The sequence below is a fragment of the Silene latifolia genome, chromosome 10, assembly GCF_048544455.1.
Source record: "Silene latifolia isolate original U9 population chromosome 10, ASM4854445v1, whole genome shotgun sequence".
NCBI lineage: Eukaryota > Viridiplantae > Streptophyta > Magnoliopsida > Caryophyllales > Caryophyllaceae > Silene > Silene latifolia.
The window spans coordinates 55,688,443-55,702,633 of NC_133535.1; the positions used below are offsets into that span (position 1 = coordinate 55,688,443).

The window sequence follows — 14,191 nt, forward strand, 5'->3', positions numbered from 1 at the left end:
GCAAATTCGGAACCTTAGGACTGCTGCTGCTGCTGAGGAACATACAGAGGCTTTTGGTATGGCTGTTGCTGCTTATGAAGAGGCACATAATTCTGCTGCTGCTGCTGTGGAGGTGGAGTCGGATTTAGGACATTTTGGCTACTCCACTTCAAATTTGGATGGACATTCGGCTCAAAATAAGTGTTTGTCTGCCTATAATGTTGAAAGGCAGCACAAGACTCATAGGGATTAGGACAGTTGTCTGAAACATGTCCTTCTCCTCCACATCTCTTGCATTTAAAGGACCGTCTCGAAACAAAGATTCACATGATAAATCCCTCCTTTTGAAGCTCCTCTCAACTCGTACTTATCAAATCTTGCCGTGAGAGCCTCTAATGAAGCTACAGAAGGGGATTCAGCACTTCTCCTTTGGTTTCCCCTGGAATTTCCATACTCAGCTTTATGGGTGGCCAAATCATCAATAATTTTCCACCCCTTAGTCTCTCCAACATTCTCCTAGAATCTACCATTTGCTGCCGCATCCAGGATAGCCCTCTGATTGTCATAAAGCCCATTATAGAATTGATTGCATAGGCTCCATTTCTCAAACCCATGGTGCGGAATAGTTCGCACCAGCTCCTTGAAACGGACCCATGCCTCATGAAAATTCTCATCCGGACCCTGTTTAAAGCTCGTGATCTGAGCTCTAATGGCATTTGTCTTCGAGGCAGAGAAATATTTCTTGTAGAATGCCAGGGCCAGAGACTTCCAATCAGTGATCCCATTAGCAGCTCGATCCAGGTCTCTGTACCACTCCCTTGTAGCATCACGAAGAGAGAATATGAACATGGTCTCCTTCACCTGGTCCTGGGTCACACCGGTTGGTGGGGGTATGGAACAGCAATAATCAATGATCTCCATATGCTTAGCTGCATCTTCATTTGCAGCTCCCCCAAATTGGTTTCTCTCAACCAAGTTGATATAAGACGGTTTCGGCTCGATATTTCTGTCCGTCCCTGGTAATGCGAATTCCTTATAGAAATTCTCAGCTGTCGGCTCAGAGTGACTGGCTATACTCGCTTCTTCGGCCATGTCTGGAGATGTGACGGTCTCAGTTGATGAAGTAGAAACAGGAGATGAAGGTGGATCCTCCTCAAATAAAGCGTTCTCGTAGTAACTAGACAGAGTACTCAGCTCTTCCTCTGTCGGCAATACTCTAGATGATCGTCTCAACTCACGCAAAGTCTTCTCAATCTCAGGATTGAACGACAGTAATTCACCACCCTGTGACCTGCGCATAAGAAGAAACTACAAGTAGAATATGAGAATAGTTTAAGGAACAGATGTCCCTTAAACTATTAGAAAGACTAAAAAATAAAAACAACTAAAAATTTTAAACAATTGCCTCCCCGGCAACGGCGCCAAGATTTTGATGCCCGTCGTTGTGTGCACCAAAGATAATATTCATAATACCTATTAAAACTAACAGAAGCTAGTGGTAACAGGGTCGAACCACAGGGAGGCGATGCAATTATTAGTTGTCTAATTTAAGTCTTAAAGTAACGGTGTATGGGGGTTTGGTTTGATTTGTTCTATAGCTAAAGGCAGTAAAAGAAAAATAAACTAAATGAACGAATGAAAATAATTATTAAAACGGGTTCTAAGATGGTCGGTTCACTATAGTTTCGGCGGCAGTAAACTAGGTGGGTCTAAAACAAACACGTGAGACGGGAAAATAAGAAGTCCTCTCGGTCTATTCTTACAGGTAGCATCTTTCGATCTCGCTACAGGTCCCTAATATCACTAATACTAACTTTCGTTCTGAAAAGTGACTAAAAAGGCTAAATTAACTCATCTTTCGATCCCATTAATCTAGTCGTCTTAATTAGGTAGGCTATCTCCCTTCCCTATCTTTCGATCTTTATTGGTTCGGTCAATTCCTAGGCATTCAACTAGCCGCATGCACTCGATTCGTCAAACATAGCAATTCAATTAATTAAAACGAAGGTAAAACTCACGTGTCCAGTCAATCGACCAAGGTGTGCGGTCGATCGACCGTGGCGCGATCTAGGTCTACTATTCTAATGCCGCCTACGCTACAGATTCCCTACATCCTAGCACAAGGGGTTTAGCTACTCATGACTACGACGAAAACAACAATGAAATTAACGAATAAAGATATTGAATGCATGATTAAACTAACGAAACAAGCAATTAACATAAGACGATAAATTGGCTTTTGGGAAACTACTCTAACAATTCTAAACTACGAACGAAATAAAGCAATAAAACTGAAACAAAGAAGTACCGTGAGAAACAGGAGCAAAGAATTGCAGAATAAAGATCCAAAAACCAAATGCAAAAGTAAACTGTATTGAATACGAAATAATCTTTAGAACCCTAATTACTAATGGTAAAACTTGATAAAAACTGAATAATGTCAGGTTACGTTATATAGGAATATAGCGTAACACTTATTCCCAAACCTAATACACAATGGGCTTCTTAATTCTCGATCTCTTAATTCACGCAGATTAGCGGTGTGGTCGATCGACCGCTGTGACCGGTCGATCGACTGGACTGCAGTGTACAGTAGCTCCTGGAACTCGTGCTCTGTTCGATCGACCATAGGCATCAGTCGATCGAACGAAGTAGCTGATACTTGACTTCTAAATTCTCGTGGATTTGTCTTCCGGGCCTCGAAATGCGCACCAAGTTCATTTCTTGAGTAAATACTTTATGACAAATGCAATGAAAAATACTCGGGGACGGATTTAGCTCAATATCTACTCATTTCCCCATAAATCTGCAATATTACATAAAAATACGAAAGTAGACGAAATGGGGCAAATAGTAGCTTTAAACTACATAATTGAGCTCTGAAATGCGTGTAAAATAGGGTGTAAAACATCATATAAAAGACACGCATCAGCGAGATTAAAGAGATCTTGTCTAAAGTAGTTTCTAAATCACGGAAGGACTGGAGTCTTAAATTGGAATATACATTATGGGCTTACAGAACTGCCTTTAAGACACCGATTGGTGCATCACCTTATCGGTTAGTTTATGGGAAATCATGTCATTTACATGTTGAGTTGGAATGTAAGGCTTGGTGGGCAATCCGTGAGCTTAACTTTGATCCTAAGTTGTGTGGTCAGAATTGTCTTTTACAGCTAGATGAATTGGAAGAATTTAGGCTTAATGCCTATGATAGCTCGCGCATTTACAAGGAAAAGACGAAAAGATGGCATGACAAAAGAATTCTACCTCGGGAATTTCATGTCGGGCAGAAAGTGTTGCTGTTTAATGCCCGACTGCGATTATTTCCTGGCAAGCTGAAGTCCAGGTGGAGTGGTCCTTACACGATGACAGCTGTTACTAAATTTGGATCCGTCGAGCTCGAAAGTCCCGAAGGAAATCGGTTCAAGGTGAATAGGCAATATGTGAAGCATTATCACGAAGTAACTGAAGCAGACAATCGTGTTGAAGTCTTGTACTTCGACGAGCTTGACGCGTCAGTCAATTGATGCCAGAAAGGTCGTGCGGGACCTCATAAACCTGCGCTTTCCGGGAGGCAACCCGGACTGTTTTATTGTATTTTTGTTGAACTATTTCTTTGCCTTTAGCTTTTTGTTGAACTTTAAACGCTAAACTATGCGTCTTTTGTTTTTCCCTTGCTCCTTATATGTGTTTTGCAGGTGCACGTACTTGATCGAGAGGTTTTTCAACTCGATCGAGCAATTTTTCCAAGAGATTCACTCGATCGAGTAACAATTATACTCGATCGACAAGCTGCATATTCACAATCACTCGATCGAGTGATATATTTACTCGATTGAGCACTTTTGACACCAAACCATTCGATCGAGTTGTTCTATTTTACTCGATCGAATCTGTTTTCTTCTTCCACTAGTTTTAAATCTGTTGAGTCTTTGTGTGACTACCTATGACCTCCCATGTTCATGGTCGGTTTGGGGAGGTCCCTCTTCATGACGTGTTGTAAGTATTCCGACTCCAGTTATCCTTTTCTCCTTAGTTTGAATTTCTTTCCCTATTTTTGGTACAATGAGGGCATTGTACGGTTTGGTTTGGGGAGGTATGCATCCATATCTATGTCTGCATGTTTTCTTGCATTTCTGTTTGCACGTTTACTCATTTTAGCATGCATCGTTGTTTTTAAATTCAAAAAAATCACATAAAATTCAAAAAATTTCACGTTTAATTTGAGTCGGAACGTTTGAACTTTGACGCTACATTGAATCTTTACCTCTGCCTTGCATATTCTTGACATATTGTTGGCATGATAATGTGCATGATCTACGAGTTTTTGTTCGTCTCTTTTCTGAACGAATAGACTTGACTCATATATTGGTAAGCTACTATACATTCTGAGGTTAGGGCTTTACAAACTTGTGACATTCATGACCAGTTTCATTTAGGATGTGAGTAGTACTCTCTATAAGGCATATAACATCAATTTGCATAAGCATGAATCTAGTCTTCTTAATACCTGTATGCATTCGGTCTGTGGATGGTGGGTGACACATGTTAGGAGAGGCAGTTCCCTTTATTTCATTCTACCCATGAGCCTCACATAGCCAAATTGCCTTTTGTCCTATTAGCTACATTTTATATTTTTGCCTACCCTAGCCAAGCTAGTGATGAGTAACTGTTTGGAATGCTTTACTGCAGTTTGGTTATATATATCTGATTTCAGAAGTTGGTGGAAGAATCAAAGGGAATGAAAAGAAAGAAAATGTTGTGAAAAAAAGAAAAAAAATGAATGAAAATGAAAAAAAAAGGAGTTGAAAAAGAAAAATGAAAAGTAAGAAAGAAAAAAAAATCATATGCGAAAGATGAAAATTGTATAGATGATTTTCACTCCCATGTCTTATTTATATTTTATGGGGAGTTGACAAGTTTATGGGTTTTGTGAGTTGAGTGCATCGAATTTGCACCGTTCTGTATTGTTATATTGAGTACGAAGTTGGGATGCAATTTCATAATTTGGATCCGTGTTGCTAGTTTGGCTATTAACTCCACATTTCCAAATTCATCTTAGCCCCTTCTTAGCCATTACCTCACTTACCCAAATGTAAGTCATCGGCATGTGTCTTGGTCATTAGTTTGGTTGGAATGCATATGTACGGTTGTAGAGACTTTATTCATGTTAACTGCATGCATGTTCTTATAGGTCGAGTTAGGTGAGTGTCTTTACTTCTTTCTATCCTTCACTTATATACTCACCCTGTGCATAAAATTGAGTGATGAGCGACCCGTGAGAGTACGATATATTTGAGTCTTGCAAGGTCGACGGTTCAGTAAAGCTTGAGACTGGTTTAATTCGTTTGCACTTTTCATTTGCCACTTTGTGAGTTGTTGCATTAAACTGGTTTTGGCGGTTGATTTGTAGCTGATAAGTTGGTCCCATTCCACTGTTTATTCTTAGTTGCATTCATAGATTGCTTGGGGACAAGCAAAGGTTTGGTTTGGGGAGATTTGATGCGTGTGTTTTATATAAGGTTTTTACCTCATTTTTACACGTATTTCTGTACTATTTTACGTAGCTCCTAGCTACAAATACCCCCGAATAGTCTACTTTGGTTTTCTTTGTGTAAATTGCAGGTTCAGACCCAAAAGAAGATAAATCGAGCCTAAACTCGTCCCATTCGCATGCATTTATAGAGAACAAGGTATCGGAGCTTAGAATCTATCACTTTGAAGACGCGTGAGCTGATTTCAGAAGGTGTCATAGTGCCTAGCGTGCCAAAATAGCTCGATTGACCATCATTCTAGTCGATCGAATGCTTTATATCATGAAGATCACACGATTGAGCATTTATATTACTCGATTGAGTGGTTTATTTCCACTCGATCGAAGGGTTTTCTGCATAGTTACTCGATCGAGCGGTTTTATTCCACTCGATCGAGTGGTTTGTCCCTGTAATTATGATTTTCCGCCTATTTTAGTATGGGCTTTTGTAATTAGGTTTGGATTTGGTTTAGGAAGAGAATTTCGTGTGATATATCACACAGTAGACTGCGTAACTCTTCCTCACCTCTTCTGTACACACATCATCTTACTCATTGTTTCTCTTTTCCATTACTCTTTTCCATTTCTATTGCTCGGATTCAGATTTGTGATCGGTACTATACTTCCCTTTTAATTCTTTATCATAATCTTTATTCATCTTATTGCTATTATTTTCTCTCTTCTCTTTTTTTGCAATTGCCCTACTCGGATTTCTCTTGTTTATTAATACCATATTTAATTCGTATTATCTATGCATTGTTGTTGTTGATTCAATGGTGGTACGTAGCTAATTCCCCTTTGCTAATACTAGGGAATCCATGATTATGAAGGGATTGTAATTGAATTATTAGGTTAATGCTTGTGTAGTCTTTAATGTTAATCGCTTCTATTAATTGTTTCTGTCTAATTGAGTCAACGCAATTAGGCATTTTATCGTAGTAATCCTTGACCTGGACCGGAAGGTTAGAAAGGGCGAGACTAGTAGCGAACATTACTGCACCGTAGTGAGGGCAGAAGCTAAGCTATTTGTGCTTTAGGGCGAATTGAGACCGGAAGGAGATATTCACTGCCCCTTAGACCATACTTGCATTGACCTGAGACCTAGATTACTTCACTGAATGATCAGGGTGAACCGACTGTCTTAGCTGCTTTCCCCATATTTTCTTAATCTTTATTCTCTTGATTTTCCTCTCTTTTTTAGTCTCTTTCGTTTAAAACAATCAAATTAAACCCCCAAATTGGTTACCGTGACGAACTTAGACAAAGCCGACATTTTCCCATCTCCCTGTGGAGATCGACCCGACTTCCCTTGCTATATTAGTTAGAGCCAGTTGGTTATTTTTGATAGGTATACGACTGCCCTGTCAATGACAATTCTCATAATATTGATGATGGGATAGCTTAGGAATTGAGATTGTGGGTGCCAAGTCTCCACAAGTAAGCTCATTCATAGCTTTGTTCTTGAGCTTCTCCACCTAGTACCTTTTATACAATAATTTGACTTTTTGGAGAAGGTCTACCACATTATCTCCAATAATAATAGGTTCCATGGTGGATGCGAAAAGGTCTTCATGGTCAATAGGAAAGAGGCATTCATCTTCTTCATGGAAGCATACCTCAAACTTCTCAAGGATAGGCTCCTCAAGTGAGGCAATGTCACAACTCCATTCCTCTTCTTCATTCCATAAGTTATTGTAAGACACATGTTCCGCATAAGCTTCTTCCATAGGTTTTTCATCATCATTATCTCTATACGAATCATAGATAGGGGCTTCACTCCTCCTCATCAGCTCTTCCTCTAACGCCTCAACATTCACATCAAATGACACACCCTCATACTCACAAAGGCTAAGAGTATTTGTCTTACTCAACCTCACATCTTTTTCATCAAATACCACACTTCAATACACACAAGAGCTCAAGGAGATTGGCTCTTCCCACTTCACATCTTCTTCATCAAAGGTTATTGCCTCAAATTTATATTCATGGTCAATGCTCAAGGATTGGTGGGGAGTGGTTGCTTGGGTTATTGCTTGGGTTGCCTTCATTTGGGCAATTCGAATTGCCAACTCATCACCATAGGTAGCAATGCTTTGAAGAACATTGTCTCTATTTTGGCTCTCCTCTAGCACTTGTTTGAAGAAATTTTGTTGATCTCCCATCATTTGGAGAACCACATTTTGAATGTCAAAGTTTGGGTCATCTTCTTCTTGTGTGTGGGTGTGAAAGTGGTTATATTGTGGCATTTGAAATTGGTTGTAAAGAATATGATAAAGGAAGCTAAGAATAGGATTAAGTTCATGGTTGGCAGGAACTTGCATAGAGGAGAACGAGAATGGCTTAACAAATGGGGTTGCATGACCTCCATTGTTGGTCAGCAGGCTAGATAGTCTGAGTTTTTTGTTTCTTGATTTTGTTCTAAGTTATATGAGTATTAATAGTTTTGTTAATGCTTGAAATAACTATGTTCGGTTGTAAACTTTGACTCTTTTGTCCATTTGATATATATATATACTCTGACATTTCAACAAAAAAAAAAGTGAGTCTTGGGTGGGTGGTTGTTGTGGATATTGGGTATGGTGATTTTGGTGGGAAAACTTGGGGTAGTAGTTAGTATTTTCATTGTATGGGCTGTAAGGTAGGTTTGTGTTGACTTGCTCCTCAAACTCCCCATACCCATAGTCATACTCAAAAGATTCACCACATACTCCATATTCAAGTCTTGAGCCATCATAGCTAAGACAAGGAAACAACTACAACCAAGGAAACTACACAAAAACGGTAAGAATAGCCTTGAGGAACAAGTTCCTCAAGGTTAGAGCAAAATTAAAATAGACAAATAAATAAGAACTTAATCACAAAACATCGTCCCCAACAACGGCGCCATTTTGATGGTGAGTGAGTCGTTGTTCACTCCATCAAACACATTTATAATCTCAACAAACAACTAGATAGTGGGTAAGTCGAGGTCGATCCACGGGACGGTGTGCTTTGGGTTCTAAGTCTATCTATCTCAATTTATGCTAGTGTCACAATTTATTTGGGTTGGAGTTGGTGAGTCTAAACTAATAGAAGCAATAAATTAAAACAAGCAATAAATTAAGCGATGTAAACAATTGATTAAAGATACTAGGATGTCATGGGATCATAAGGAAATCATGGTAAGATAGCATAAATGAGTTATGTGGATGCAAGCAATTATTATTGTTGGAATTGAGTTAGTTCATGTCTTATAATTTATAAGAAGATTTGGGTCCCGGAGCCGAGTTATTTGTGACTTTACAACACCTACAAGTCGACTTAATTCTTCCTATTAAACTACACGCATGATAAGCCAATTCTTAGGGAAACTTACGTCTCGGAGCCGAGTTGGTTAAGACTTTACAACACCTACAAGTCGACTTGGGTTTTCCTTATTCAACAATATGCAGGGTCTAACAAGGCTTGAGTTGGTTTATATCTTACAAGCCTTGTTGAAAGCATAAGAGAAACATGCTACGTTGTCAATCAAGCATTTCATCAAACATGATATGTGCATAAGTTGAGGAACAATAAGCAAGCATTCATTTGAACTCATTAAGCATAAATCTATCCCATGATTGACTCCCCTATTCCCCACTAATCCTAGTTAAGTAACTACTCACTTATTATCATGGAAAACATGTTATCAATGGTGTCAATCATCACAACAAGTATAAACATGATAAAAGAGTGAAGATAAAAGCAATAAAGAGTAAAGAGTAATGGAATTATACCAAACTTAAGATGAACAAATGAAAAGTAAAGAATAATAGAAGAAAACTTTATTGATTGATGAAGAGTTGTCAAATCTCCAAATAATAACCCAATAATCTTCAATTACCCAATAATGAAGCTTGAACAATAATTAAGGAAAGATTCATATGTCATTTGTGAAAAGATTAAAGGATAATCTATTCTAATCTACTCCTAATCTAATCTAAGAGAGATTGATTTAATCTAAGGAAGCTTTGCCTCTACTAAGAGGGCTTAGTCTAAGCTAAGAGGACTCTTTTTTTTTATTATTACAAATGGAGTATATATAGTGATACATCATCAGGTTAAGCAATGGTAGATTAGTAAATAACATGCTTAAGTGTTGAATAGAGCTTTGTAAGTCCCGAGGGATATGCACGGATTGAGTAGCAACTCCCGAGGAAATCCGCTCGTCCTGGCCTGAAGCATGCTTGATCCTGTAAGGGGATCCGCTCGTCCCGAGTGAAAGACGCGCGTACTGAGTATCTACTCGAGCGGGTTGAGATTGACCCGAGCGGGTTGAGCTACAATTTCCTTTTTTCTTGCTTTTAAGCCTATGATCCTTCTATATACTCTTTATTCCTACATCCTTGGTCATCATTTTTGCTTCCTCTTCATACTAGTCCATCCAAGATCGTCAACAAGCTTCCGAATATGCACGGGAGACGGGAATTCCGCCTCATTATCTCCTTTCCTACAAGACACATAAAATGCAATAGGAAAGAAAAATAGGAAGGAATTGACGGATAAAATAGCCATGAAATGTTATATTAGTATGCAAAATAGGTTCAATTAGGGGACAAAATGTGCGCAATTAAGAGTCACATCAGCTGCTGACTTCTTTGGCGGCATTTTGAGCTAATAAAAGCAAGGAAACGTAAGCACATAGCCTACGGCTCAAAATAAACAAGACTCTCCACCAAAGAAGCACTCGGCCGAGTATGGTAAAATACTCGGTCGAGTACTGCTACTACTCGGCCGAGTGTTCCACTCCAGTAGCTAACATAAAAAACATAGAAAACATACTCGGTCGAGTATGCCTCACTCGGTCGAGTATGCCTATTACTCGGCCGAGTGATCACAATCAATAGCCACTGCTACGTACACAGGAACTAACACTCGGTCGAGTGCCTGGTTACTTAGCTGAGTATCCTCTACTTGGTCGAGTACCCGCCCTGCTCGGCCGAGTCATGCCAAAAACGAGCTACAAACTGACGTTAACATACTTAAACATGCATTTATATATATATATATATATATATATATATATATATATATACACACACGATACTTCACTACCTTTTCAAAAGCCAAGTAATAAACATATATCATGCTCAAAGTCTATCATGTTTAACTACGCAATTCACTTTTCAAATATCACCATGTTCAAATTACGCTACTCTCTTATCCTTTCATCCAACAACTTCACAAGATTCACAAGCTACAAGTACCACACACATAGCTTTAAACACACAACGGTTCCCAAGACTCCCCCATGTGACTGGCTCGAGATCGTAAGGGCCTCAATGCGACTTCGGGATGTCTCCCAAGTCTTTGCGGTAGCTCCAAACAACTCTCCCCGGGTTCATTTTATTTAGACTCCCTATGTTCATGAGGTTCATTAGTTTTAGGTTCCAGAATTGTCACTCTGATACCACTTTGCAACACCCCCACATACCAAGGTGCCTTACCAAAACCACCCTAGCATGAGAGACTGTTACCATATGGGTTTCCCGAGGCTATTGTATCAAAAGTTACCATTCCAAAACATTTATTTAAGTATATAGTTAAAGTTAACAATTACAAGTTCCAAAACCAAACCCAAAACAAAAGTTCACTAGTACTCAAAACAACTGAATCTAAACAGTTAATCTCATGACTGCGGAAGCTAGACTCGAAGTGATGACTCCCGTCTCATCCCCAAAGCTAAAGACCATCATCACCTATCACAATATGATCACCATCCTCGAATGGATCACCACAGATTTTACAAAACAACAACGGGGTCAGTTCACTGCAAAATCAAAATAAGACAAAGTACGATAAAGATAACAATTGTTCACAATCCACCTACAACTCCAAATCACATCTCGTAACTGACTACACACTAAAGTGTGTAGCCCTACGAGTGGGGGATCGCAGCCTTGCCTACCTAAGCCCCCGCTCAACAATGAGTGATAACCCTGTTCATTAATGTGCAAATCATTTCCTGTGGCGTGTTCCACAGAGGGCGAATCAAGGGCGTGAAGCCACTCCCGTACGTGACTCCACTTAGCTGAGGATGCACCTCACGAACAACATCAACCATCTCAACACCAACACCATACTCCAATCCACCAACAACAATCAATCACAAAATCAATCGTACACTCAATTACAATACATATCTTAAATCAATTAAACACTAAACCAATTCGGGAAACTCTACCTTAGCACAATCTGACATGAGACAATCAAGCAGGCTAAAACGGTTCCTCTACGAAATCTCCACCTAACAATAATCATACAATTCCAATTACAAATATGCCAAAATCCCCTTTCCCCCAAATCATAAACTATGGCAAAACCCGAAAAGACAAATGACAAAACGCATAGAACTAGAGGCTTACCGACACAATCGACGCGAAGGAATGATGAACAAGACTCACAAAACAACCACAAACTTGAGAGAGATTTGGAGATGATTAGAGTTACGTTGTAAGTTTAGATTTTGGTAAAAGTGATTAAGAAAATGTAAATCTCGTTTATATAGTTCTAATCCTCTCTAAATCAAACCGCGGAAATAAACATCGTCCGAGTATATAGTATACTCGGCCGAGTATTCCTTACTCGGTCGAGTATTCTCATACTCGGCCAAGTATTCCTGGACAGTAGCTTGACAAGAAATACACGACGCACTTACTCAGCCGAGTAAGCCATATTCGACCGAGTAACAGACTTAGAAAACTGTAGTATTACATCCGCCTCGAGATCGTAAGGTAAAAACCGTCTTAAACTTATTTATATATTATTTAATTAATATTGTCTACCCACCTCGACCTCGACCAAACTTGACCTGTCATTTTACCACCGTTGACCGCCCAAAAAGGGGTTTGACCGTGACTTTTATAGGGGTTAAATTGTTGTTATAGTTGTTTTGTTCAACCGTCTTAAGACGGATTCTTGACCCATATTTCGTGGTGTTTTGGGCTGACCTTGGGTGGGTTGTGTTGTGGGAAGTGAGGAGGGCATAGTGGTGATCTAGGGTGGTGGGTTAGGTTGCTGTGGTAGTCTGAAACGAGGGTAAAAGGAGAGTGTCGGACTTGTTGTTGTGTTGTGTGGATTGTTGTTATTTTTGCCGTTGGTGTTACTGTTGTTGTTGGTGGCCGTCGCCTGCATGGTGGGTGGTCACTGGGCCCACTGTAGGCAGGGGAGACGATGGCGGTGGTCGAAGCCGGTGGGGTGGGCGGTTGTGTGTGTGTGTGTATGCATGTGTATGTGTATGTGTGTATAAGTGTCGTGGGTCATGGGAGTTATGAGGGTGGAGGTCGTAGATAGTGGTCGGCCGTAGAGGGGGTGGTTATGGCGACTGTTTTGGGTGTGATTGTGGTGGCTAGGATGGGTGGTATAAATGGTGGTGTTAGGTGGTTACATGGACCGAATATGAGACGAGTTTTGGGGAAAGTTTCAAGACGGGTTTTTGTTTATTAATTTTATATTTAATTTAATTAGATTAATTAGTAATTAGATTAGTTAGTAACTATTTGTAATTAATGGTATTTAGGTGGCGGTTTTTGTGGGAGATTATTATTATTTGGATCGCTTGTGAAAATGCTAAAAGGTAGGTTTATCCTACTCAGTTTTAATAATTTATCTATTTGTTAAATGAGTCATATGTCATTCATTTGCATTGAATGAGTCGGTAATTGGCATGTTATACGGCATCTTGCAATTATTGTATTGTCTTGTATGTCGGAGGACTTGGTGGCTTACTTGTTGTTAAAGAGACGTGAGGCGGTTGGGAGACCGTCTCACGCTCGGGTCGCCTCTTGGAGCTTCCCACTCCAAGAGGGATGTGCACATTAATGGCTTAATTTACAGAGGTACTCGTGTGGTTGAGACACGACGTCTGGCAGGGGATCCGGTTGGCCTCCGGACCCGGTACGTCTGGGCATGTCCCGGTACGTCTGGGCATGTCCCGGTACCTGTTTGTGGTTGTTGGTAGGTATGGGCGTGTCCCAGTACCAGTGTGGTTGTCGGTATGTCTGGTCGTGTCCCGGTACCATAGTGGTGGTTGTTTGATAGCGGTTCACTCATATCATAGTCATGTTGCATGTTCACACACTCGAGTCGTGTCACACTTTATTTATTGAAACTGACGTTTGTCTGTCTGTTTAATTGTCACCTATTTTCGGGGTGGCCTGTGTCGATCCCTATGATATTTCCGATCATATGGAGAACAGGTTAAGTACAGGTTTTGCTTGTTGACATGGTCGGGGTTTTGGGCTGTGCTTTGGACTCAGAGTCGAGTAGCATAGTATAGATGACATAGATGGTAGTTGACTTGTAATTTGTATAGTTAACATTTATTCATTAGTTTATGTTGTAATAACTAAACTTGTTATTTATTTAAAGAAGTGTCTTTATTATAATTCCGATTTCACTACCTCGGGAAACCGAGATGGTAACATTTTCTAATTACCTTGTCCGGGTAAGAAGAGGGTGCTACAAAGTTGTATCAGAGCGACGATTTTGGAAACTAACCCAATGAACCAAAATGAACAAAGAAGTGTCTAATAAAATGAATCCGACAAGAGTACAATAGGAGGTCGTTTTGGGTGAGAATGATACCTCATTTCAAAATTAGATCCTATTGTCTCGGTTGGTCACTACGTGGGTGGTTATGAGTCAGGAAACGTGAAGTGG

The 14,191-nt window shown here is 39.9% G+C and overlaps 1 non-coding gene across 1 annotated transcript; it reads left to right on the top strand.

Moving 5' to 3' along the window:
* Positions 1–586: 586 nt before the first annotated feature.
* On the top strand, positions 587–693 carry LOC141609851 (small nucleolar RNA R71). Its single transcript, XR_012527757.1, has one exon. It is a non-coding gene; the product is annotated as a small nucleolar RNA R71 (small nucleolar RNA).
* Positions 694–14,191: the final 13,498 nt, after the last annotated feature.